Here is a 27,828-nt window from a genome sequence, read left to right as displayed (position 1 = left end):
CGCCCACTCGTGTCGCTTAGCATAGTCATCCAGCTACCTCGGTGCAACGTTTTGGACATAAAAACACTATTGTGAGGTGTGAGGTGTTCAGAATAGACTGGAAATGAGTGGAAATTAAGGTTATTGAGGTTAATAATAGCATAGGAGCAGAAAAACCTACAAATTCTGTGATTTTAGCTGTTTTTATGCTTTTTTAAAAAAAAATACAGATCCAAAACACAAAACCCAGAACCCAAAACACGGAAGGGTGGTTTTGGCAAAACCAATCCAGATCCAAAACACGAAGAAAGATCCAGATCCAAAACCAAAACACAAAACACGAAAAGTGGCCGGTGCACACCCCTAATATATATATACACACACCATGAAGAAAGGTGGTAGCACTTACTTTTAGTGAGGTTCACATATTTGTACCAAACATGCCAACGTTTCAGGAGGGGGAGGGGGCCCCCAGAGATAACCATGTAATGGGCCCCAAGATTTCTGTTGCCGGCCCTGCTCTCAGTCAGTCTCACAGCAGGCACGCCCGGGGCACCAAGCACCGCTTCCAGGCTCTCCGGCCGGGGCATAGGGCGGGGATTGGGAGGGAGGTCTCCAGCCGGGCGGTGGGATGGAATTGAGAGGGAGGGTCTGGGTGCCGTTGTGTGTGGCGCAGCAGAGAGAACAGGCTGTGGTGAGGAAAGGGAAGAGCCAGCGCCGCGCGCCACTGATTCTGCTGCTGTAAATCTGTCTGTTAGTTGGATGTCAATGACAATGAGACTGATGAGTTGATGATGACAGTATGCTGCAACTGATACTGGCTACTGAAATCAGACTATAAATTCTATATAATTTATAAAATGCATCCATCACTGTATATATTAGATATAATATATATATATATATATATATATATATGTATATATATATATATATGTATATATATATATATATGTGTGTGTGTGTGTGCATATATGTATATATATATATATATATATATATATATATGTGTCTGCATATATGTATGTATATATATATATATATATATATATATATATACAGTCAGGTGCATATTGGAACATTGACAGAATTTTCATATTTTGGCCTCTATTCACCACCACAATGGCTTTGAAATGAAACAAACAAGATGTGCTTTAACTGCAGACTTTCAGCTTTAATTTGAGGGTAATTACATCCAAATCAGGTGAACGGTGTAGGAATTACAACGGTTTCTATATGTGCCTCCCACTTTTTAAGGGGCCAAAAGTAAAGGGAAAAACTAAACAATCCTAAATCTAACTTTCACCTTTTAATACTTTGTTGCAAATCCTTTGCAGGCAATTACAACCTGAAGTCTGGAACGCATAGACATCACCAGACACTGGGTTTCATCCCTGGTGATGCTCTGCCAGGCCTCTACTGCAAATGTCTTCAGTTCCTGCTTGTTCTTTGGGTATTTTCCCTTCAGTTTTGTCTGCATCAAGTGAAATGCATGCTCAATCGGATTCAGGTTGGGGGATTGACTTGGCCATTGCATAACATTCCACTTTTTAGCCTTAAAAAACTCTTTGGTTGCTTTTGCAGTATGCTTTGGGTCTTTGTCCATTTGCACTGTGAAGCGCCGTCCAATGAGTTCTGAAGAATTTCACTGCATATGAGCATATAATATTGCCCAAAACACTTCAGAATTCATTCTGCTGCTTTTGTCAGCAGTCACATCATCAATAAATACAAGGGAACCAGTTCCATACATGCCTACGCCATGACACTACCACCACCATGCTTCACTGATGAGGTGGTATGTTTTGGATCATGAGCAGTTCCTTTCCTTCTCCTTAATCTTCTCTTCCCATCACTCTGGTACAAGTTGATCTTTGTCTCATCTGTCCATAGGATGTTGTTCCAGAACTGTAATGGCTTTTTTAGATGTTGTTTGGCAAACTCTAATCTGGTCTTCCTGTTTTTGAGGCTCACCAAAGGTTTACATCTTGTGGTGAACCCTCTATATTTACTCTTGTGAAGTCTTCTCTTGATTGTTGACTTTGACACATATACACCGACCTCCTGGAGAGTGTTCTTGATTTGGCCAACTGTTGTGAAGGGGCTTTTTTTCACCAGGGAAATAATTCTTCTGTCATCCACCACAGTTGTTTTCAGTGGTCTTCCTGGTCTTTTGGTCTTGGTGAGCTCTCCGATGCATTCTTTCCTTTTAAGAATGTTCCAAACAATTGATTTGGCCACACCTAATGTTTATGCTATCTCTCTGATGGGTTTGTTTTGATTTTTCAGCCTAATGATGGCTTGCTTCACTGATAGTGACAGCTCTTTGGATCTCATATTGAGAGTCGACAGCAACTGACTCCTAATGCAAATGTCACACCTAGAATCAACCCCAGACCTTTTACCTGCTTAATTTATAATGAAATAACGAGGGAATAGCCCACACCTGTCCATGAAATAGCTTTTGAGTTGATAGTCCCATTACTTTTGGCCCCTTAAAAAGTGGGAGGCACATATAGAAACCATTGTAATTCCTACACCGTTCACCTGATTTGGATGTAATTACCCTCAAATTAAATCTGAAAGTCTGCAGTTAAAGCACATCTTGTTTGTTTCATTTCAAAGCCACTATGGTGGTGAATAGAGGCCAAAATATGAAAATTCTGTCAATGTCCCAATATTTATGCACCTGACTGTATATATATATATATGTGTGTATATATATATATATATATATATATATGAGTGTGTCTACATGCAAAAAATAGCGGCACTCACGGGACTTGTAAAGAAGATTCCAGACTTCCAAGGTCAAGTTCAACGTTTCAGTCAAACGACTTTTATCAACGTTTCTTTATAAAAGTTGTTTGACTGAAGCTCAACACAAAAATATATTCCCCCTCTATGCCCACGTGGATGGTAACATTGGAGCAGTCCGGCGCTGCCAAAGCGGTCAAGTGGTTGCAACGTCAGAGAGGTCCTTTCTCCAGGATCTAGCAGCAACCCTACAGCAACCGGCTGCCGCTGGCACTGAGGGGAGGCGCCCGCTTGTAACAAAATTTTAGCGGGCACATGGCAAATGGAGCCTCCCTGCTCCGCCAGAGTTAGGTGTGTCGGAGGAGGTGGAACTGATTCCGTCTCCAAATAGAAGTGACGGAACGCAGTTCCGGCCCACTTTAACCTCTGCAGTGCAGCTTATATGCCTGCGCAATTGCTAACAATCGATCTGCGTACGTAGTTGCATTTGCCATTGCTATTATATCAAGCCGAGTGACCCATACATTGTACAAGTGGATACACATGGATCCATAAGAAATTAGCAACATTTTCAAAACTGTTCATCAAAATATTTGCCTCTTAAAACTTCCAAATAAAACTTCACGTTCACTGGATTTTAGCTGGATGTACTAAGCATTGCATAGCATATGCGATGCGGTACATGCCAGCTCCTATTTGGTACATACTGGAGTTAGTTACACTGGTATGTCCTTAGAAATGCAATTAAAATTGCAAAGGACAGCTCTCCTGATAAGAGCTGCCCTTTGCGATACCTTCATGCTAGAGGGACTTTCGGGTTTGTTACCCAGAAGTCACTCTGTGCATACCCAGAAGTCCCTTTGTGCATGCGCAGAGGAAACTCGATAAGAAGCCCATAAGCTTCTATTAAGTTATGCCATCTAAAGATGGTGTTACCCACCTGGACTAAGCTCCGGAATGTACCACATTCTGAAGCTTGGTACATATGAGAAATGCAGTCAAACAGTTTAACCGCATTTTACCCCTTAGTATCACAAACCGTACTATTTGCTACAGCCGGTGGGTCACTTACCTGACTCCCCGCTCCATGATCCGGCTCCGTGCCAGCTGCAGTTTCTTCTCATCAGTTTCTTCTATAATCTACCCAGCTTCCACATGCAGCATTCCCTCCAGTGCTGGCTGCTGGGCGCAGCCATGACAGTCTGGATAAGGTGACTGGATCTCCACCAACAGGAGATCAGTATGTGGTCACATGACACCGGTAGCCAATCCCTGCTCTATCAGGTGCATATAAGGATTCTCCCTGTACACAGCAACTTGTCAGTGCAATGTCAGTGCAATGTTGTTTTCATCCCAGCTGTAGAAGCTTTCGAGAAAGCTCCTGTGGATATTCAATCCTACTCAGCAACTGCTGTGCAGATTTCCATCTCACCGCACTGCTGGCTTCAGTATCTGTCCAACCCAGAGACCCTATCCTATCGGTTTCAGTCCGATATCATCTACCATCGGTTCCAGTCCGATATCCTTTACCATCGGTTCCAGTTCGATATCCTCTACCATCGGTTCTAGTCCGGTATCCTATACTGTATCATCGGTTCCAGTCCGTTAACCTATACCATCTGTTACAGTCCAATATTCTATACTATCGGTTCAAGTCCAATATCATCCAATCCAGTTCCTTCCTGGAGATTCAGTCGTCAGCTGCCAGTAGAGGGAAACCCAAGCAGAGGATCGCGACCTGCACGTCGGGCGCAGCTAAGCCCAAACTCCCTTGCGAGGCTCCCTGCTGTAAACCACCAGCATGTTAGACTCCGCACCTCTGTTCAGGGTCACAGCCAATTCCCCAGTACCGTCCAGCTTCCCACAGCCTCAGACTACTTCTCATGATCTGTAACTATATTAGACCAGCCAGTTTCCAGACAACCATTACAGAGTCCATTCCTGCCAGAGACTCAGGTACAGATCCACAGACATATACGAACACGACAGTGACACTCAGTACATCCCGCCCTAAGCATTCCCAGTCCAACCCCAGCTGCACAAGACAGCAGAATGCTTTGATCGCAGGGTCCCAGCTCAATTCATGGAGCTAACATAGGGCCTGATTCAGACCCACTCGCGAGCGGCTGTACGCTCGCAAGTGGGTCGATGGTCTGCACTGAGCATGCGCACGACGGAGGGAGCTCCGTCGTGCGCATGCGCCAGACACGACGAGCGAAGGACTTTCCTTCGCTCGTTGTGTCCGATCAAAGGGGGCGTGCTGTCAATGTTGATTGACAGCACGCCCCCTTTGGTGGGCGTGCCGGGGGCGTGCCTACCTGACGGGGGCGTTCCCACGGGAACGCCTCCCGTCAGAAGCCGGCCCACTGACATCACTAGTGATGTCAGTGGGAGTGATTTTGGCTCTTATAGAGCCAAAATCACTCCGGAGCTTGCGGTTGAAAACCTCAACCGCAGGCTCCGGCTCGCAATTTCGATGGTCGCGATGGTCACGACCATCGCGGCCATCAAAATGCACGCTCGTATAGCCTGCGGGTGGTGACCCACAGCTATACGAGCGTCCAGGAGGACGCTCCATGAAAAAGGAGCCCGGCCCTCATGCAGAGCGTGCGCTCTGCTCAGAGCGTACGGCTCTGAATGAGGGCCATAGTGCAAAATGACTTTATATATTTAATCTTTAATGTATTTAATCTTTATATACAGTATGGAATGGCACAGCAAAACAGAATTTGAAATTAGTATCGCTAAAACTTTATATCTCTGCTAAAGAGTCAGGTCCACTGTTGAATTTGATTTGCACAAATGTTTTCTGTAATTTAATTAATTTCTAACCATAGTTATTCCCATTAATTTACTGAATACCTATTGTTACCTATTGAACCACAGATCCTAGGTAATAATAATATTACAATAGTTGGGTCACTATTTTGTATCAACTTGAATAATTATGGAATATTGTACAATTTTCTATATTCTTATTTTTAACTTTAAAGTGTGTCACCCAGAGATGCTAAAGGTCTCCACATTGTCAGCTTTGAGCAACCAGCCATTTTAATGTAATCTTTATTTATTCCAAAAACAAGGCTTTTTTACCCATATAAAATAAACTAAAGGGGAAAACAAGTCTAACAAATCACAACCATTATAATAATGAGAAAATAAATAGGAATAGCAAAGTGGAAGGGGAGGTAGGGGTCAAGGATCAGGGCATTTCACTGTAGCGATGTATCTAAAGATTTCTGTATCGAGATTGTTTGTGAGTAATATTTAATAATTTTCCATTTCTCCATGAACAATGTGATTCCAATTTTGGAGGACTGTTAAGCTGGATACACATTACCCGATAGGTGCTGCCTATCTGGTGAACGTTCCGATCCAACGGAGTGAATATCGGATAGGTGCGCACCCATACACACTGAGTCATTTCATGCTTAGTGTGTACTTTCCATTTATTTCTTGAATGGGATAGGGATGACAGGAACGATATAACGTGTGCAGCACACACTATCCTGTTCCCCCGATGTGAGTATTGCAGGAGCATTTGAAGCCATTACTATCCAATATCTGGCATTATAGCTGTTCGGCCCGATAATTGGATAGTGTGTATCAATGCGATAATACCCCATAATTGCATAGTATGTATTTAACTTTAATAGCAGATTATTATTTATTGTCATCTTACATAAGATTCAACATTGAGCGGTAACACAGTGCGTTTTGTAGCTTACTGAGTCTTTATATTTCAACCACTAAAGCCAAAGGGCTGCGAGCTGTTGTACTTTCTACTTTAGCACATAAATCCACTTAAACTAATATAAAATATTGAGGGGGGGGTTTAAAGGATATCCCATTATTGGGCCTGATTCAGCTTTGGAAATAGAGTGAGCTATAGCAAGTAAATGAGCATCTTGGTGAAACCATGCTGCACTGCAGGTGGGGCAGATATAACATTTGCAGAGAGATTTAGATTTGGGAGGGGTGTAGCCAAACTGACATCTAAATTGCAGAGTAAAAATAAAGCTGTGCAGTACTTGTGGGCTACATGCAACAGCAGCCAGTATTTACCCTGCATGCAAAAGAATTTATGTATTTACACCCCTTGCATTGCAACATGGTTTGTCCAGGTACACAGTTACTTGCTATATCTCACTTTGGACCTGATTCAGACCTGCTCACAAGCGCTAAGCGCTCGCAAGCGGGTCGATTGTTAGGCAGAAGCTCACTGGGGATTGCGGGAACGAGACCCTAGCACAAGGGTCTGGTCGCAAGCTCGATGGTTGTGATGGTCGCGACCATCACCTGGCCGCTCGCAAAAGCTGTGGGTGATCACCCACAGCTATGCGAACAGGCCAGGAGGCCGGATTTAAAAGAAACATGCAGCCGTTCTGATTTAGAGAGAGTGCACGCTTTTTGCGTGCGACTCTGAATAAGACCCTCTATTCCCAAAGCTGAATCAGGACCATTGTCAGTTGTCGAGTAAGAGATTTTGATCCACCTCTTACATACTTTAGTATCAGACACATTTGTTCTCTACATCATTTGCTACAGTATTTACCATCTTAGGTTCACTATCAAGAAATCTATCAGCACCGGAGATAATTTACCTATTAAATTATCCTTTAGGGGCTTTTCTGGGAGACCCCTTTTCTGCTCAGGTCGCAGTTTAGGGTACACACCCCTTGGCGTCGTCCTCACTGTTGTTCTCATGCCTTAATAATATTGTCTGATATTGTAAGAGTGGAGTATGTACAACATTCAAAAGCCAAAACTCTGAGATCAGTGGGAGGGATTCACCTCTGACCTCCTCTGGGATGTTCTCCATTTTGTGCCAGAATTCCAGCAGCTTTTTATAATGTGGATGAGTGCACTAGAGGCCTGGTCGCATCTCCAACTTTAATCTTAGAGACCAGTAAACGTATTAATGAGAAGGATCAGGCACCTGTACTATCTGCAATCTTTTTTTAAATAGCAATTTGCCAATCTGAAATACATAATAACAAAACTAATTTGAAAATATAAACAAATATATCACTCTACAAGTTGTAGAGAAATTTATTTTCTTTAAATTATCTAAATTATCTAAATTATCTTGCATCCCCTAACTGTCACATCTGAAGAGGATCCAATTGTGACCGTAACGTAATGTAATTTTATTGGGGAAAGACCTGTAATCCACCCATTGTTAAATAAGCCACAGAGACTTTTATAGGAAAGAAGGTGAGTATACCTTTTTGCACCAGAAACAAAAGTGTTTCAGAGTTTCCATTTCTCATTGTTTAATCCAAACAACATGTCTCTCTTTCAAGACTGAACTGTCTGCTAATCCCTACTGCAATAACAGGTTTATTTAATGTCCTGTGCAACAGGATTTTCTTTATAGAACATAGTGTTGCATATAAAACACAAAGCATAAGAAGAAAAGATACAGCCTCATAAGCGTTTTACCCTCTTGGGCACATTCACTTGAGTTTATTATCCTTGCACAAAGAGCATTCACAGTGATTTCAGAATGCAAATATGGACTTTCAAGAGGAGCCTGTATTGTTTTGAGAACAGACTCTGTGTTTGCACTCTGCCACAGTCTTGTATCCACAGCTTCCTTGCAAAGGAATGCTGCACCCCCATCTTGGACGGTTCATGTGGTCCTCTGGGTGCGGAGATGGGTCGGAGGTGCTGGCAGGAGCTGCCAGAACAAATAAGTGGTGCAGAATATACAAGAAAAGACTCTTTATGCAGTCAGAAGAAGGGAAGGAAATGTATGTGCCCGTACATCTGTAATGATTCTCACCCTTCCCTTTTGTTTGTCTCAGGGAATTGCTGTTCATCTCAAGTTTTAATTATTTGCCTGTGGGGACTTCATAGGTATAAACATTTGCTGGGTGTCATGTTTTTGTGCATGTTTTCACTAAAAGATTATTATGGCCTGATAAAGATTTGTTATGATTAAAATTTACAACTTTGGTCAAATGCCTTTCTAAAAAAAGCATGCATTATGTATCTGAGGCCCTATGTATACCCTATATTGGTGTGCTTCATGTCATTACCTTCTACTTCAGTGCACTGTGTGTATCCAGAGGTGTAGCTATTACCTTCCACTTCAGTGCAATGTGTATATCCAGAGGTGTAACTATTACCTTCCTCTTCAGTGGAATGTGTGTATCCAGAGGTGTAACTATTACCTTCTACTTCAGTGCAATGTGTATATCCAGAGGTGTAACTATTACCTTCTTCTTCAGTGGAATGTGTGTATCCAGAGATGTAACTATTACCTTCTACTTCAGTGCTATGTGTATATCCAGAGGTGTAACTATTACCTTCTACTTCAGTGCACTGTGTATCCAGAGGTGTAACTATTACCTTCCACTTCAGTGCAATGTGTATATCCAGAGGTGTAACTATTACCTTCTTCTTCAGTGGAATGTGTGTATCCAGAGATGTAACTATTACCTTCTACTTCAGTGCTATGTGTATATCCAGAGGTGTAACTATTACCTTCTACTTCAGTGCACTGTGTATCCAGAGGTCTAACTATTACCTTCTACTTCAGTGCACTGTGTGTATCCAGAGGTGTAACTATTACCTTCCACTTCAGTGCAATGTGTATATCCAGAGGTGTAACTATTACCTTCTTCTTCAGTGCAATGTGTATATCCACAGGTGTAACTATTACCTTCTTCTTCAGTGCAATGTGTATATCCAAAGATGTAACTATTACCTTCTTCAGTGCACTGTGTATATCCACAGGTGTAACTATTACCTTCTACTTCAGTGCACTGTGTATATCCACAGGTGTAACTATTACCTTCTACTTCAGTGCACTGTGTGTATCCAGAGGTGTAACTATTACCTTCTTCTTCAGTGGAATGTGTGTATCCAGAGGTATAACTATTACCTTCTTCTTCAGTGCAATGTGTATATCCAGTGGTGTAACTATTACCTTCCACTTCAGTGCACTGTGTGTATCCAGAGGTGTAACTATTACCTTCTACTTCAGTGCACTGTGTGTATCCAGAGGTGTAACTATTACCTTCTACTTCAGTGCACTGTGTATATCCAGAGGTGTAACTATTACCTTCCACTTCAGTGCACTGTGTGTATCCAGAGGTGTAACTATTACCTTCTACTTCAGTGCACTGTGTATCCTGAGGTGTAACTATTACCTTCTTCTTCAGTGCTATGTGTATATCCAGAGGTGTATCTATTACCTTCTTCTTCAGTGGAATGTGTGTATCCAGAGGTGTAACTATTACCTTCTACTTCAGTGCTATGTGTATATCCAGAGGTGTATCTATTACCTTCTTCTTCAGTGGAATGTGTGTATCCAGAGGTGTAACTATTACCTTCTTCTTCAGTGCACTGTGTATCCAGTGGTGTAACTATTACCTTCCACTTCAGTGCACTGTGTGTATCCAGAGGTGTAACTATTACCTTCTACTTCAGTGCACTGTGTGTATCCAGAGGTGTAACTATTACCTTCTTCTTCAGTGCTATGTGTATATCCAGAGGTGTAACTATTACCTTCTTCTTCAGTGCTATGTGTATATCCAGAGGTGTATCTATTACCTTCTACTTCAGTGCTATGTGTATTTCCAGAGCTGTAACTATTACCTTCTACTTCAGTGCAATATTTATTTCCAGATGTATAACTATTACCTTCTTCTTCAGTGTAATGTGTATATTGTAACACGGGGTATAGAAATGAGGACTCCAGACAGACAGGTACTTGGTAAAGCAGTCTCTTTTAATGGTAGCAGACACTGCACCTTAGCATATTGGAGGTTAGGCCTGGACACACACAGGAACATAACAGAAAATAAACAAACAACATGAAAGTAAATGTCTCAGCTCTACTTGTGCTTAACAGTCAGCAGTCTGTGGATCCATGATGAACGCAGAGCAGAGGCGGATTTAGACCTCATGGGGCCCTAAGCAAACACCGATTTGGGGCTCCCTTCCTCAAACAATCCATAATACTATTTTTTGTTCCTGATTTATTCCCCTTACATTATTGTTTTACCTCCTGCCCCCACCACCACCCGGTCAAGAAACTGCATAGATGATGGCAGAAGATCAGAAATATGTGCTAAGTATGTGTTCATAGCAATCTGTGTCACAGAGTTAACACTTCGAATAACATAATTATTGACAGTAAATTTCCAGTAGGAGTGATTGCCACCCATGGACAGTATAAGGGCATTAATTACTGCAATGATCATAATAAAATTGATTTATTAGGAATATAATGTGAATATAACCCAGTCTTTTATCAGGATGTTACAGTACAGGGGTGATAGCATTAAACATTAAGGCACATTCACTATGACCAGTTATACAGTCACCTATGCTCAGTACTGCTGTGTATTAGATCATGTTAGTTAGGAGTGGATGAGAGAAGTATATGCATCAACATGGTTATATTTGATTTAAAAGTCAGAGTATACAGCAGCTCAGTATAGTTTGTTGATTATACTGTAGCCTTAGATCACACATGATTATGGGTCCTCACTACAGAACCTCTCCTTACATTTGCACTAATGGTAGAGTGCAGCTGAAAACATGATGCACACACCCCCCACTATGATGGTGGTCTTCTTAATTTAACAGCATCCCAGACACACTCTCCCCGATTGCAGCAGGTAGGCAGGCCTCAAGTCCAGTCATAGTGCGATCCCTCCCCCCTCCGCAGTCCTCAAGTTCGCTGACCCCACCCCGATTTTAGCAGATTATTGTTGGTGAGTGTGAACAGTAAATAGTGGCAGGTGCACCTCAGCTTCAAATCTTCTATCCTCTCTGGCCAGCGGCAGCTCACCCCACCTTCTTCTACAGCTACCGGGTACCTGCTCCAGCAAATACCGCTTTGTCTCCTCTCCTGCATGTGACCTGTCACGTCACACGCACAGAGAGAGGAGCTGAGAGCCTCTCAGCTCCTCTTTCTGTGCGTGTGACGTGATGGGTCACATGCAGCCAGCAGTAGGAGAGAACTGGAGACAGCAGTAGTAGAGGAGACATAGCGACATACGCTGGAGCTGGCACCCGGCAGCTGTCTCAATGCGCTGACAGCCTACCGGGACCTGAGAATATTCAACAAGCCCAACAAAAGCAATAATGACCTCAATAATACAGACCTGTCGGCGGGTCCCCGGGACCTGCCGGGCCCTAAGCGGATGCCTATGTTGCCTAGCAGTAAATCCGCTACTGAAGCAGAGTACATCAACTAAGCCTGGCACCTTGTCCACTGGCCTGGGCAGGACAGCCTCTGAGATCAGGGTTAACTCACTCCCTGAGTCTATAATAGCTGGGAGTTCTCGGCCATTCAGTAACACATTTTCCCACATTAATGGGGGTCCAGGGGTACAATCGTGCACCCGCTGCGATCGAGCTCCGTCCGTCCACGTGATGTACACAAACATCACATGAGCCTGAACGGAGTTCAGTCACGTGGTGAGTGGTTGGCATGTCCACTTGACAAACACAAACAACACTTCAACAGGACAGGTCAGCGCGGCATGGAGAGCGGCTGCAATCCATTGATATGCATGCCGAGGGGTCGCCTGGTGTAAATAAACATCACGTGAGAGTATTGGAGAGTTGAGAGAAATGAAGCAGTATGGAAAAAATCATTAGTATCTATTCATATTCTACTAGATGTTATAAATATGATAACCCAGAACAAAAGCTTACATTATTAATAAGCCCATAGTTCAGCAGTATAATAGTTTCAATTTTAATTAGGTTCTGATGTTATTATAACAGACTGAAATCACATCTTCCCATATAATATAGGGATACATGGAAACATTTCTATCTCATAGGGATATGTCCCTCTTATAAAGCACGAAAACAGATTGTTATAGATACAGTATCTGTTAATAGTGTCCTATGGTGGTCATCATACTGTTCTTAAAAGCAGACACTAAGGAATACACAAATACGAACCAGTTATATATATATTAGTGTAGGCAATAATTTAAATAATCCTCCTAAACTGTTGACCTACATATAGCTTGATACGCCATTAATAAAACTCAATATTCTTTCATGACAGGCTTATACAAGGAAGTGGCGGTATATCTAATATATCAAAAAAGTATATAGAGTAGAAAAACACACTCAAATAAGAAACAAACTGTATTTCTAAATAGTTGAGCTCGATCACAGCTGGTGAGTAATGAAAGTGACTTCTTTTTCTATGTATACAATGAATCTATAAAACTGATTACATATATAATCCCGATATATTTCTAGATAGGTCTGCCTCCTTCTTGCTTATTTATGTATCATATTTATTAAGTTCTTTGAAATCTGTGTTTTTTTATGTGTAAATGGAATATTGGATAATGCACAACAGCTGCTAATTAGCGGCCATCTTAAAAAGCTGATATAAAAAGGAGCCATTGCCAGTTTTCCATCGCCTTTGTGACTGTATACAGTGAAACGCATTAGGGACTGGCTGATTCACCCTCCACTACACAACACCCAGCGGGAGCGCATCTTTCATTTGCTATTGGTGCTACAGACAGCTGCCACATCACCAGCGGACCGGACCTGTGCCATAGGGGAATATTTCCACTGGAAAAGCTCTGCCAGCATTGCTAAAAGACCCAACATTATCAATTGGACACTGGAACTGGTAATTATAGACTCATGCTGGACGTTTCTCTATAAAGCACCATCAGTTCTCTTATGAATATAGAATTTAATCCGGATGCATGCTCCTAGAACAACGGCTTTGTTTTGGACACAATATTTGTCCACGTGGATTGGGTGATTTTTATCCTTTTATTTTCCTTCATTATGCTGATATAATTTTATTCTTACAGCTATATGTGTTTTTATTATTATGTGCTTATAATCATTTTCCAAGATTACATTTTGCAACATTGTGATTACTGTTCATGGTTGTATTTTGAGCGCTGTTTTCTTCTTGTTGTATATTTCCATTTGTTTGTGAGGACTGACCATCCTCCAATATACACAGCAGCTCACTTTAATATTGGACATTTACACCACTAGCCAGCGCCTCATAAGTTACCAAGTAGGTACTGATCCCCCCCCTCCTTTTTTTGCTTCAAGTCAGGTGATTTGCTGGGCCATTCTAGCAGCTTTATTTTCTTTCTCTGAAACCAATTCAGAGTGTCCTTGGGTGTTTGGGATCATTGTCTTGCTGAAAAATCCACACTCATTTCATCTTCAGCATCCTGGTAGATGGCAGCAGATATTTCATCAAGAATGTCTCGGTACATTTATCCATTCATCCTTCCTACAATTTAATAAAGTATACCAGTACCGTATGCTGAAAAACAGCCCCACACCATGATCAGAGGCGTATCTATAATGGGTGCAGGGTGTGCGGGGAACACGGGCCCCTGGGTCCAGGTGGGCCCTGCACCGCACACCTTGCACCCATAATATTACTTACCTCTCCGGTGTGCCACGTTGACACTGTAAAACGACTGGAAAATGGCCATGGTGGCCATTTACCCGTCGTTTGTGCATGCGCAGTACAGGGAAAATGGCCATCGCGGCCATTTTCCTGGTGATCTGTGCATACACTATAGACTCTGGGTACACTCTAGTGTCCAGAGTCTATAACTCCGGCGCTGGCCGCACACAGCTCAGTGCGCTGCCGGCCGCCGGGCGGAGAAGAGGGGGCCCGTGTCGGAGACTGCACATGGGCCCCCTCCTCTCTAGAAATGCCCCTGACCATGATGTTCCCACCTCCAAACTTTTGGTATGGTGTTTTTGTAGTGATGTGCAGTGCCATTTCTCTACCAAACATGGTGTGTATTATGGCATCCAAAGAGTTAAATTTTGGTCTCATCTGACCAGACTATATTCTCCCATTATTTCACAGGCTTGTCCAAATGTTGTGCAGCAAACAAGTTTCAACATGCTTTTTCTTCAGCAATGGAGTCTTGCATGGTGAGTGTGCATACAGGCCATGGCGGTTGAGTGAATTGTTTTCTTTGAAACAATTGTACCTGCATTTCTGAAGCTCTCCACAAGTGGTCCTTGGCTCCTTACAACTCTTCTGATAATTCTTTTCAATCCTCTGTTAGATATCTTGCGAGGAGCACCTGGTCAGGGTCGGTTTATGGTGAAATTAGGTAGTTTCCACTTCCAGATTATGGCCCCAACAGTACTCACTGGAACATTCAGAAGTTTACAAATCCTTCTATAACCAATGCCATCAGTATGTTTTGCAACAATAAGGTTGCAAAGGTCTTGAGAGAGCTTTTTGCTTTTACCCATCATGAGATGTTTCTTGTGTGACACCTTGGTAATAAGACACCTTTTTATAGGCCATCAATTGGGACTGAACCAGCTTATAATAATTTGCACTCACAAGGGGCAGGATTGCTTTCTAATTACTGATAGATTTCAGCTGGTGTCTTGGCTTTCCATGCCTTTCTTCATGTGTTCAATTTTCTTTCCCTGTGTCATTTCACATTATTACACATAACTTAATTTATGGACAGCTATGGTTTGATTTATTTACATGTGTGGACTGCATGGGTTGTTGCTGACATTTCATGAACATTTCATTACAATAGCTCCATTAAAAATATATTAACTGAGAAAAATGTTGATGTGTTAAATACTTATTTTACCCAGTGTATTTTTCACAAATTTTCACAGACTTTATTGATTGTTAAGCAAAACCACATCTGCCCTCTGGCAAGGCTTAGTTTATGGTGCTGTATAGATAATAGTAAACTATACTTCTACCCAGTAATCATATAACAACTCTCATTGATCATAATAACTGCACCTAGGCAGGAAAAGTAGGGTATATAGCAAAACACTTTATACCCATTTATTCTAAAAGAAAGAAGAATTTATCTTTTGCCCTATTTGGAATTCACAGTTCCTTTATGTCATACTCATCTTTGTATTGTTGTTTTATGAATATGTTTTCCATTGGGCTACTCAAATTAAAGAAAAAATGCCATGTAACTCCTCATTGTGCTCCCACATAAAGGAATACATCACAATCCAAGCATCCCTGCCATTATAGTAAGCGTCACAGTAATAGATATAGGCCTGTATTCAATTAGCCGCAAAAAGACGGAACCCGTGAAAAAGTATCGCCGATTGCGACTTTTCGCCAAGCGGAATGTTATCTCTGTATTCAATTGCGAACATTTTTCGCATACGCGAAAATGCAATGCAATGTAATAGGCAAAAAAGATTCACCTCTGAATAGGTGGAGAAAAAAAGTGCAAAATCGCTATTTAGGGGTGCAAAGGTGGGTAAACCACTCAGCACCCTTGGGACAGCCCCTCAAATGATAACTGCGTAAAAAAAAAAAACTAAAAAAAGTGAGGAACACCCCAAAAAAGCACTTTGAAAATGGGGGCGAAAAAGTGCAAAGTGGGGGTACAAACATAAAAAGTAGCAAAATACACTTTTGTGCGCTCTGCAAGTATGGGCAGTGGCTGGCTGGCAACTTTCAGCCTGGGGAGCAAACCAGAGCAAGTGGCCCTGCTTTTCTACCGATGAGTGCAATTTTAAAAACGGGCATGACAGTAATGTTTGGGGTGTGTACCACAATAAACTACTACATGCCTGATTTTTGAACCTATATGGTACACATCATAATTACCTTTATTTACTTCAATGACATTGAATATATTACACTATACGGTGCTTGTTTTTCACCTTCTGACAAAAAATAAATAAAAATATATATATACATTGCTTGAAGTGTGCGGGTATGAAATGTTATGTCATGCCGTCACTTCACTTCGGCACCCGTCCGGCACTGGGACTGTGCCAGTGCCGGTCAACAAGCGGCTGCTCTCTGCTTGTTTAAATTTATCTCCTACAACGAATCAATCATGGCTCGCGGAGCAGCAGCCAATCAGGGGAGGCCGATGCTGGGACTATCACTGTCTCAGCGCCGGTCACCAAACAGCTGCATGTTTAAATTTGGCTCCGGCCGCAAGCCAATCACGGTTAACGGACCGGCAGCCAATCAGGAGCGGCCGCGTGGCCGCCCAATTGGCTGACAGTCCACGAGCTGTAATTTGCTCACAGCCGGCGCTGAATTCAAAATGCCAGTACCACCAAGGAGAAAGATTGGGGAAGGGCCCAGGGAAGGGAGCGCAGCGACCGCGTACACCAGAGCAGAGCAGGGTGAGGTGGGCAGTGTGCTGTGGTGTGAAGTATGCTATGAGCTATGGTGTATGGTGTGCTGTGACTGTGAGGGAATGTGTGCAGTGTTTAAGAGGACGTGGGGCTATGGATATATCAGGGGGCTCAGGATTTGGGCCTGCCTAAGTAAAGCCCCCTGATATTTCCATACCCCACTTCAAAATGTCTACTTCGACCATGCACAGATTCTAAATATAAATATATATATATATATATATATATATATACACAGACAATCGCACACACTCACTCAACACACACAGTCACACTTAGCACACACACAGTCACAGTCAGCACACAGTCACACTTAGTCAGCACACAGTCACACTTAGCACACACACACAGTCACACTTAGTCAGCATACAGTCACACTTAGTCAGCACACAGTCACACTTAGATTGGGGCTTGCGACGAGACCCTTGAGGTAGGGTCTCGTCTTCCGCAAGCCCCAGAGAGCTTTCGGCGCTAACAGAGCCGGAAGCTCTCCACTGACATCACTCGTGTTGTCAGTGGGGCCGCCCCCAAACGGCAGGCGTTCACATGGGAACGCCTCTGTTTGGCCAGCCACCCACCCCGGACCGCCTACCAAACGGGGCGAGCCATTGATCACCATCGACAGCTGCCACGTTTGTAGCGAGCCCGGGAGCGAGAGAATTTCTCTCTCGCTCCGGGGCTTGCGCACCTGCAATGTGGCCGCTGCGCGTGCGCAGGGCTCAACACTGACCTGCTTGCGAGCGCTCAAGTGCTTGCAAGCGGGTCTGAATGAGACTCTTATGGGGGGCATCCACTAGACGATTTTAGCAGGCGTTTGAACGATAATGATATCGTTATCGTTCAATCGTTTAAAAATTGTTTACATATCGTTTGCAAATCGTGCAGAAATAGTTTCTAACGATGCGCGCTCCCGCTGATCGTGTGATCGTCTCCTCCATCGAGTGAACATGCAGGTCAATTTCACTTGATCGCTTCTATATCGCTTGTAGATCGTTTGCACATCGTTTACACATCGTTTGCAAATCGTTCAGAGTGAACGATCAAACGATGAACCACTCCCTGACACTCCCACACCACCATTTTGTTTATTCTGCCCTGACGGAGCGTCTGACAAGAGGCAGCATTTGGAGGACCACGCGGAGCAGAAATTCAAAGTTCGGTAAGTATTTATTTGTAAACCACTGTCCACCAATGTAGCACTCCCTGGGGACTGGCACTGGGAAGGGGTACAAGAGGGGGCACTCAAGCGGGGTGTGGCACTTGGAGGGTGCTGCATAGAGGGACTTGGGGGTGTGCTGTCTGGGGATACTGTGGGGGGGGTGTGCTGCATAAAGTGCATGGGGGTGCTGCATCTGGGGAGAGGCTGCATAAAGGGAATGGGGGGTGCTGCATAAAGGACATAGGGGAGAGGCTGCATAAAGGGCATGGGGGTGCTGCATAGGGGGAGAGGATGCATAAAGGGAATGGGGGTGCTGCATAAAGGGCATAGGGGAGAGGCTGCATAAAGGGCATGGGGGTGCTGCATAGGGGGGAGGCTGCATAAAGGGCATGGGGGTGCTGCATAGGGGGGAGGCTGCATAAAGGGCATAGGGGAGGCTGCATAAAGGGCATAGGGGGGATGCTGCATAAAGGGCATGGGGGTGCTGCATAAAGGGCATGGGGAGAGGCTGCATAAAGGGCATGGGGGTGCTGCATAAAGGGCATAGGGGGGAGGCTGCATAAAGGGCATGGGGGTGCTGCATAAAGGGCATAGGGGGGGAGGCTGCATAAAGGGCATGGTGGGGAGGCTGCATAAAGGGCATGGGGGTGCTGCATAAAGGGCATAGGGGGGAGGCTGCATAAAGGGCATGGTGGGGAGGCTGCATAAAGGGCATGGGGGTGCTGCATAGGGGGGGAGGCTGCATAAAGGGCATAGGGGAGGCTGCATAAAGGGCATAGGGGGGGTGCCGCATAAAGGGCATGGGGGTGCTGCATAAAGGGCATGGGGGAGAGGCTGCATAAAGGGCATGGTGGGGAGGCTGCATAAAGGGCATAGGGGGGGTGCTGCATAAAGGGCATAGGGGGGGAGGCTGCATAAAGGGCATGGTGGGGAGGCTGCATAAAGGGCATGCGGGTGCTGCATAGGGGGGGAGGCTGCATAAAGGGCATAGGGGAGGCTGCATAAAGGGCATAGGAGGGGTGCTGCATAAAGGGCATGGGGGTGCTGCATAAAGGGCATAGGGGAGAGGCTGCATAAAGGGCATGGAGGGGAGGCTGCATAAAGGGCATAGGGGGGGTGCCGCATAAAGGGCATAGGGGGGGAGGCTGCATAAAGGGCATAGGGGGGGAGGCTTATTATACAGATATAATAAACCAATAAGCTAGAAATAAAGATACAATACAGAAGTATTGGTATTTAAATTAGGGCACAGCTTTTTTAACATGATACACATTGAATAAAGGTGGCCTAAGAAAGCATTGCAAAATGTAGTTCTTACCAAGATGTAATTCGCTAACAATATGGGGCGACTGTATGCCCCGACACACTCCCCTCTCTTTAAGCATAGAACTGCGGGGGCCCAACCTTAATGATGAAGCCCAGGTCCCCTTTTGGGCAGAGACAGTTTGCCCTGGAAAAAGTAATGTGCCTCGCAGCTATAACTTGTGCCCCCTATTGGCAACTGAGAAGGAATGCCTTCCCACCAAACTGAGCCTTTGCAAAGTTCGAATTGAATATATTGAGATGAACAAAACAACAACCACAATATACTATACAATAAAACACAGTAGAGAAGAGTGGGTGGGGACTCCTGAAGAAGAGGAAGTGACTGAAACCTGACTCTCCCTTATATAAACTCATAAGATGCTCCCCTGCTATACTCAAGAGACTAATTGGCCACAACATCATCTGTTAATCTAAACCATTTGACTCATAACAACTAACCCCCCCTATTAGCTGGAAGACAAGTCACTTATGTAGCATTAGACTTATACAGCCTTCATATACCTTATTATTCTTTCACAACAAAATGAAAATAATAATAAGTGCTTCAATAGTGGCCAGATGGATCAGTTCCAGAGAAGAGAAAACTTCTATTTCAGTTTGCTAAATTATTAAAGTAATTTTCAAAATAGTTCTATTTTTATTAAATCATTTGCTCAGAAGGTTAGGGGATTTATTGTGCTTTTGATTCATCAATACAGTGATATTGGAGACAGAACTCAGATTTATTTTCTTTCTTTCCCTGCTCCAGTATGTACAGCAGTACCCAAATGAGTTTAATACATGGACATGTGAAACAAATTGGAGAGATATGGAATAGAAGATACTCACAAAATCATTAAATTCATGGTTAAAATGTGCAAGCATGGAGATAAGACATACATTGGATTAAAAAATACAAATTACTAACAAACTACATATTCAAAAAATAGTTCCACATGTTGTCCATCCTTCCCATGAAACTACAGGTGAGGCAGACATCTTGGATGAAATACATAGTTTACAGTGGGCAGGATGACCAATTCATAGATGTGTGATTCAGAGTAGGACAGGCTTAGAGCATTACATATAGTATGGGGCTATGATTAAATGTCAGAGTAGGAGAGGCTTAGGGCTCTATTTATTAACATTATTTTTACTAAAATAATGTGAAAAAGGATGTTTTCACACCCTTTTCACATTATTTTAGTATCACCTACAGTTACTAAAGGGCAATTGCAGTAGAATTCGTAAAATTCTACTCCAACCCCTAATTATCACTTATTTTTAGTAATCAGATCACATTTCCCATAACTGTAATGGGAAATATGATCTGACCAAAGTTACTAAAAATAAAATGTGAAAAAATACCGGGGAAAGCCCTGTGATAATAACGCCACCTGGAGGTGGCGTTATCCAGGGTCTCCCCCAGTTACCGGACTCCTGCTCCGCTATAACGAGCAGAGCAGACCCCAGAGCCGGCCCCAGTGATCAGCTGTGTGGTCTAAACAGACTACACGCTGATTCACTGTAAAAAAAAAAATTTAAGAAAAAAAAAACTTACCGGAGTACAGGCACCAGAGTTTGGGGCTCCGGTGATGTTCTCTCTCTGGTCAGCTGGTCTCCCATGGTGCACTGGGGCCTGGTCGTCACCTGACAGGGTCCCAGTGCAGTATGGGATGTCACCTGACCGGAGCGACAGGGGACATCACCGGAGGCCCAATAACTGCAGGTAAGTGTAATTAAGGGAGGGGGGGTTGTGGGGGGGGGGGTCGCGGGGGTCCGTGATCACGGGGGGCGGGGCTTATCTACAAGTGCGGGGCTTGGCGACATGGGGGGTAGCAATGGCGGCCGGTCGGCGCATGCGCGAGGCACTTGTCACGGTACTTTTTGCGAAAATAATGTGATAAGGCTCCGGAGGGGACTCGCACGGACAGAGCTTTATTGCAAGCTCTGTCCCTGCAAGGGATTTGTAGTAAATCCCTGTGATATTGCCTGAATTCGCAATGCGAATTCAGTCAGTAATATCACACTACAATCTGCATTACAAATGCGGATTATAGTAAATAGAGCCCACAGTGAGGAATTAATTACATATTGGGAAGTAGCCATCTTGGGTATATCACATTGGTTACTGAGGTGGGGCTGTGGGCCTGGATAATGTAGAGATTTTGAATGAGACCTAGATGAGAGAAAATATGGATAATTTTTTTAGTAAGGGGCCTAGATGGAGCTGAGGCTTAGGTGCAGGGATCAATTGCGCATAGGGTTGTGAGCGCTTTTTCCAGAAACGCACTAGTGGAGTGGGGCCATGGGGGAACGGTACCCCAGGTCCCCTTCTTCCAAACACCCACTGCTCCCCTGAGGATTGGTAATGGGCCCATCTGTCTTAAGTGCCCCGGGCCCCTGATGGTTTAATCCGGACCTTGGCAACGCAGATTTGTTTGATTTGGGGATGCTACCCTGCATCACCCGTACTTGCTACAAGTTGCGCATGCAGACGCTTGTGCATAAACAGTTTTCTAAAAAAGAAGTGAAATCCGTATGCAGTTGTGCACTTTGGATCAGGCCCCATATGCTTTTCAGTTATGTTATGTGCTAAATGGTTGCTAGAAAAATCATTTAGAAGTTGAGCTGGGACCCTTTTTCACGGGAACCAATGAGGTTTCTACAAAGTTCTATAAGTATCAATTCATATATTTCCAATTGTCATTGATTAGATTTTTGCGTTTTTGAATAAAGAAATACCAACTTTTTCCTCATAAAATCTTTCACTGTAATGTAATTATTATGTATTAAAAAATGTGAATTATAACTTCTAACTAGGGGTGTGCACCGGCCACTTTTCGTGTTTTGTGTTTTGGTTTTGGATCTGGATCTTTCTTCGTGTTTTGGATCTGGATTGGTTTTGCCAAAACCACCCTTCCGTGTTTTGGGTTCTGGGTTTTGTGTTTTGGATCTGTATTTTTTTTTAAAAAAGCATAAAAACAGCTAAAATCACAGAATTTGTAGGTTTTTCTGCTCCTATGCTATTATTAACCTCAATAACCTTAATTTCCACTCATTTCCAGTCTATTCTGAACACCTCACACCTCACAATAGTGTTTTTATGTCCAAAACGTTGCACCGAGGTAGCTGGATGACTATGCTAAGCGACACGAGTGGGCGGCACAAACACGTGACCCATCTAGGCGTGAAACTGCAGTGGCAGACAGGATGGCAGTTTGAAAAACTAGGCCCCAAACTGTACATAATGCAAAGAAAAAAAAGAGGTGCAAGATGGAATTGTCCTTGGGCCCTCCCACCCACCCTTATGTTGTATAAACAGGACATGCACACTTTAACAAACCAATCATTTCAGCGCCAGGGTCTGCCACACAACTGTGGCTGAAATGATTGGTTCGTTTGGGCCCCCACAAAACAAGCTGGCAATTAATGTGTCCCTGCACAAACTGGCTCTATGGAGGCAAGATGTCATCCTCATCCTCCTCATCCACCGATTCCTCACCCTCTTCAGTGTGTACATCCTCATCCTCACAAAGTATTAACTCGTCCCCACTTCAATCCACCACCACAGGTCCCTCTGTACCTTCTGGAGGCTGGTCTCCCTGGAAGAGCTGATAATTCATTTTGATGAACATCATCTTCTCCACATTCTGTGGAAGCAACCTCCTACGCCTTTCGCTGACAAGGTTCCCTGCTGCACTAAACACTCTTTCGGAGTACACACTGGAGGGGGGGCAACTCAGGTAAAATAGAGCCAGTTTGTACAGGGGCCTCCAAATTGCTCTTTTTCCTGCCAGTACAGGTATGGACTGTCTGCCATGCCTACTTGGATGCTGTCACCGATGTAATCCTCCACCATTCTGTCAATGGTGACAGTATCATATGCAGTGACAGTAGACATGTCAGAAATTGTTGCCAGGTCCTTCAGTCCGGACCAGATGTCCAAACTTGGTCCTGCCTGCCCTGCATCACCGCCAGCGGGTTGCTTAGGATACCTAAGTTTTTTCCTGGCAGCCCCAGTTGCAGGAGAAAATGAAGAAGGAGCCGTTGACGTGTCACGTTCCGCTTCAGCTGACAGTGTGTTCACCAGCAGGTCTTTGCACCTCTGCAGGCTTGTGTCGGCCGGAAAGAGAGACACCACATAGGCTTTAAACCTAGGATCGAGCACGGTGGCCAAAACGTAGTGGTCTGATTTCAACAGATTGACCACCCTGGAATCCTGGCAAAGCGAATGAAGGGCTTCATCCACAAGTCCCACATGCCGAGCGGAATCGCTCCGTCTTAGCTCCTCCTTCACTTTCTCCAGCTGCTTCTGCAAAAGCCTGATGAGGGGAATGACCTGACTCAAGCTGGCAGTGTCTGAACTGACTTCACGTGTGGCAAGTTCGAAGGGCTGGAGAACCTTGCACAACACGGAAATCATTCTCCACTGCGCTTGAGTCAGGTGCATACCCCCTCCTTTGCCTATGTCATAGGTGGATGTATAGGCTTGTATGGCCTTTTGCTGCTCCTCCATCCTCTGAAGCATATAGAGGGTTGAGTTCCACCGCGTCACAACCTCTTGCTTCAGGTGATGGCGGGGCAGGTTCAAGAGTGTTTGCTGGCGCTCCAGTCTTCGGCACGCAGTCGCTGAATGGCGAAAGTGGCCAGAAATTTTTCGGGCCACCCAAAGCGTCTCCTGCACGCCCCTGTCGCTTTTCAGAAAATTCTGCACCACCAAGTTTATTGTGTGAGCAAAACATGGGACGTGCTGGAATTTGCCCAGATGTAATGCCCGCACAATATTGGTGGCGTTGTCAGATATCACAAATCCCCAGGAGAGTCTAAGTGGGGTAAGCCACTGGGCGATGATTTCCCTCAGTTTCTCTAAGAGGTTGTCGGCGGTGTGCCTCTTACTGAAACCGGTGATACACAGCGTAGCCTGCCTTGTAACGAGCTGGCATTTCTGAGATGCTGCTACTGGTGACGCTGCTGCTGTTGCTGCGTAAGGTGATACATCTACCCAGTGGGCTGTCACAGTCATATAGTCCTTAGTCTGCCCTGTTCCACTTGTCCACATGTCCGTGGTTAAGTGGACATTGTGTACAACGGCATTTTTCAGGACACTGAGGACACTTTTTCTGACGTTTCTGTACAGTCTCGGTATCGCCTGCCTAGTGAAGTGGAATCTAGACGGGATTTGGAACCGGGGACACACTACCTCCATCAATTGTCTAAATCCCACTGCACTAATGGCGGATACCGGACGCACGTCTAACACCAACATAGCAGTCAAGGCCTCAGTTATACGTTTTGCTTCAGGATGACTGCTGTCGTACTTCATCCTCCTCGCTAAGGACTGTTGGAGGGTCAATTGTTTAGTAAAAGTAGTGGTGTTCCTACTTCCTCTCTGGGATGATGAACGACTCCCAGCAGCAGCAACAGCAGCAGCGGCAGCAGTAGGCGTAGCAATGCAGGATCCTCCAGAGGAATCCCGGATAGGAGAGTCAGTCATGCCAGTGACATGGCCTGCAGGACTACTTCCGATCCTGACTAAGGAGGAAATTGACGAGGAGGGAGTTGACGGTGTGGTTTGCAGGCGCTTGGATACAACAGGACAACGGGATTTAGGTGTCCCTGGACTGCTTACGGTCTTAGCCAAAGTTTCTGAACTAGACAGTAACTTTTTATGAACGCGCTGCAGGTGCCGTATAAGGGAGGATGTTCCTAGGTGGTTGACGTCCCTACCCCTACTTATTTCACCTTTACATATGGTACATATGGCAAGACAGTTGTTGTCCGGATTTGGATAGAAATATTGCCAGACCAAAGAGGTGGAATGTTTGGTCTTCTGCCCAGGCATGACCGTGATGGGCTTTTTCATCCCACGGACAACAACTGTCTCCCCCGGAGCCTGATTTAAACAAACCACATCACCATCAGAATCCTCCTCGCCAACTTCCTCCTCAGCGCCAGCTACACCAGTATCCTCATCCTGTTGTACTTCAACAGTGACATCTTCAATTTGCATATCAGCAAGTGGACTGTGGGTGCTCCTTTCAGCACTTGCAGGGGGCGTGCAAATGGTGGAAAGAGCCACCTCTTCCCGTCCAGTGCTGGGAAGGTCAGGCATCGCAACCACCACCACACTTGGACTCTCCTTGGGGATTTGTGATATCTTCTTAGAAAGCACAGTTCTTCGCTGTGCTTTTGCCAGCTTAACTCTTTTGATTTTTTTAGTGGGAGGAGGGCTTCCATCGTCATGTGAAGCTGAACCACTAGTCATGAACATACTAGGGATCGACCTTAGCCGTTCCTTGCCACTCCGTGTCGTAAATGGCATATTGGCAAGTTTACGTTTCTCTTCAGCTGATTTAAATGTCTTTTTCAAGGTCATTTTCCTGAACTTTGCCATTTGGGATTGTATGTGCCCTCTACTATGACATTGGGCATCGGCCTTGGCAGACGACGTTGATGGCATGTTATCGTCTATGTCATGACTAGTGGCAGCAGCTTCAGCACTAGGAGGAAGTGGTTCTTGATCTTTCTCTATTTTATTTTTATCGGAGAAAGTTTGGTCCTCCATTTATGTTATATCGATTTGATATATACGTGCGGCTAAACACAGAAAATAATTTTTTTTTTGGTTTGGACTGGAGTGTACTTTGTGGGTTACAGCACCCTTTAACGGTCAAGCCAGCCGGCCCTTTACTTATGACACAGGCGCACGCTTGGCACTACTTTGTTGATGCACGTGCGGCTACTGCGCACACAATTCACAAACACAGAAAATAATTTTTTTTTGGTTTGGACTGGAGTGTACTTTCGGGGGTTACAGCACCCTTTAACGGTCAAGCCAGAAAGCCCATACTTATGACACAGGCGCACGCTTGGCACTACTTTGTTGATGCACGTGCGGCTACTGCGCACACAATTCACAAACACAGAAAATAATTTTTTTTTTGGTTTGGACTGGAGTGTACTTTCGGGGGTTACAGCACCCTTAACGGTCAAGCCAGCCGGCCCTTTACTTATGACACAGGTGCACGCTTGGCACTACTTTGTTGATGCACGTGCGGCTACTGCGCACACAATTCACAAACACAGAAAATAATTTTTTTTTTGGTTTGGACTGGAGTGTACTTTCGGGGGTTACAGCACCCTTTAACGGTCAAGCCAGCCGGCCCTTTACTTATGACACAGGCGCACGCTTGGCACTACTTTGTTGATGCACGTGCGGCTACTGCGCACACAATTCACAAACACAGAAAATAATTTTTTTTTGGTTTGGACTGGAGTGTACTTTCGGGGGTTACAGCACCCTTTAACGGTCAAGCCAGCCGGCCCTTTACTTATGACACAGGCGCACGCTTGGCACTACTTTGTTGATGCACGTGCGGCTACTGCGCACACAATTCACAAACACAGAAAATAATTTTTTTTTGGTTTGGACTGGAGTGTACTTTCGGGGGTTACAGCACCCTTTAACGGTCAAGCCAGCCGGCCCTTTACTTATGACACAGGCGCACGCTTGGCACTACTTTGTTGATGCACGTGCGGCTACTGCGCACACAATTCACAAACACAGAAAATAATTTTTTTTTGGTTTGGACTGGAGTGTACTTTCGGGGGTTACAGCACCCTTTAATGGTCAAGCCAGCCGGCCCTTTACTTATGACACAGGCGCACGCTTGGCACTACTTTGTTGATGCACGTGCGGCTACTGCGCACACAATTCACAAACACAGAAAATAATTTTTTTTTTGGTTTGGACTGGAGTGTACTTTGGGGGTTACAGCACCCTTTAACGGTCAAGCCAGCCGGCCCTTTACTTATGACACAGGCGCACGCTTGGCACTACTTTGTTGATGCACGTGCGGCTACTGCGCACACAATTCACAAACACAGAAAATAATTTTTTTTTGGTTTGGACTGGAGTGTACTTTCGGGGGTTACAGCACCCTTTAACGGTCAAGCCAGCCGGCCCTTTACTTATGACACAGGCGCACGCTTGGCACTACTTTGTTGATGCACGTGCGGCTACTGCGCACACAATTCACAAACACAGAAAATAATTTTTTTTTTGGTTTGGACTGGAGTGTACTTTCGGGGGTTACAGCACCCTTAACGGTCAAGCCAGCCGGCCCTTTACTTATGACACAGGCGCACGCTTGGCACTACTTTGTTGATGCACGTGCGGCTACTGCGCACACAATTCACAAACACAGAAAATAATTTTTTTTTTGGTTTGGACTGGAGTGTACTTTCGGGGGTTACAGCACCCTTAACGGTCAAGCCAGCCGGCCCTTTACTTATGACACAGGCGCACGCTTGGCACTACTTTGTTGATGCACGTGCGGCTACTGCGCACACAATTCACAAACACAGAAAATAATTTTTTTTTTGGTTTGGACTGGAGTGTACTTTCGGGGGTTACAGCACCCTTAACGGTCAAGCCAGCCGGCCCTTTACTTATGACACAGGCGCACGCTTGG

Source organism: Taudactylus pleione, unplaced genomic scaffold (genome assembly GCF_031769625.1).
Source record: "Taudactylus pleione unplaced genomic scaffold, aTauple2 ptg000111l, whole genome shotgun sequence".
Lineage (NCBI taxonomy): Eukaryota > Metazoa > Chordata > Amphibia > Anura > Myobatrachidae > Taudactylus > Taudactylus pleione.
The sequence above is the reverse complement of the archived record's forward strand: the minus strand, read 5'-3'. Positions refer to the sequence as shown.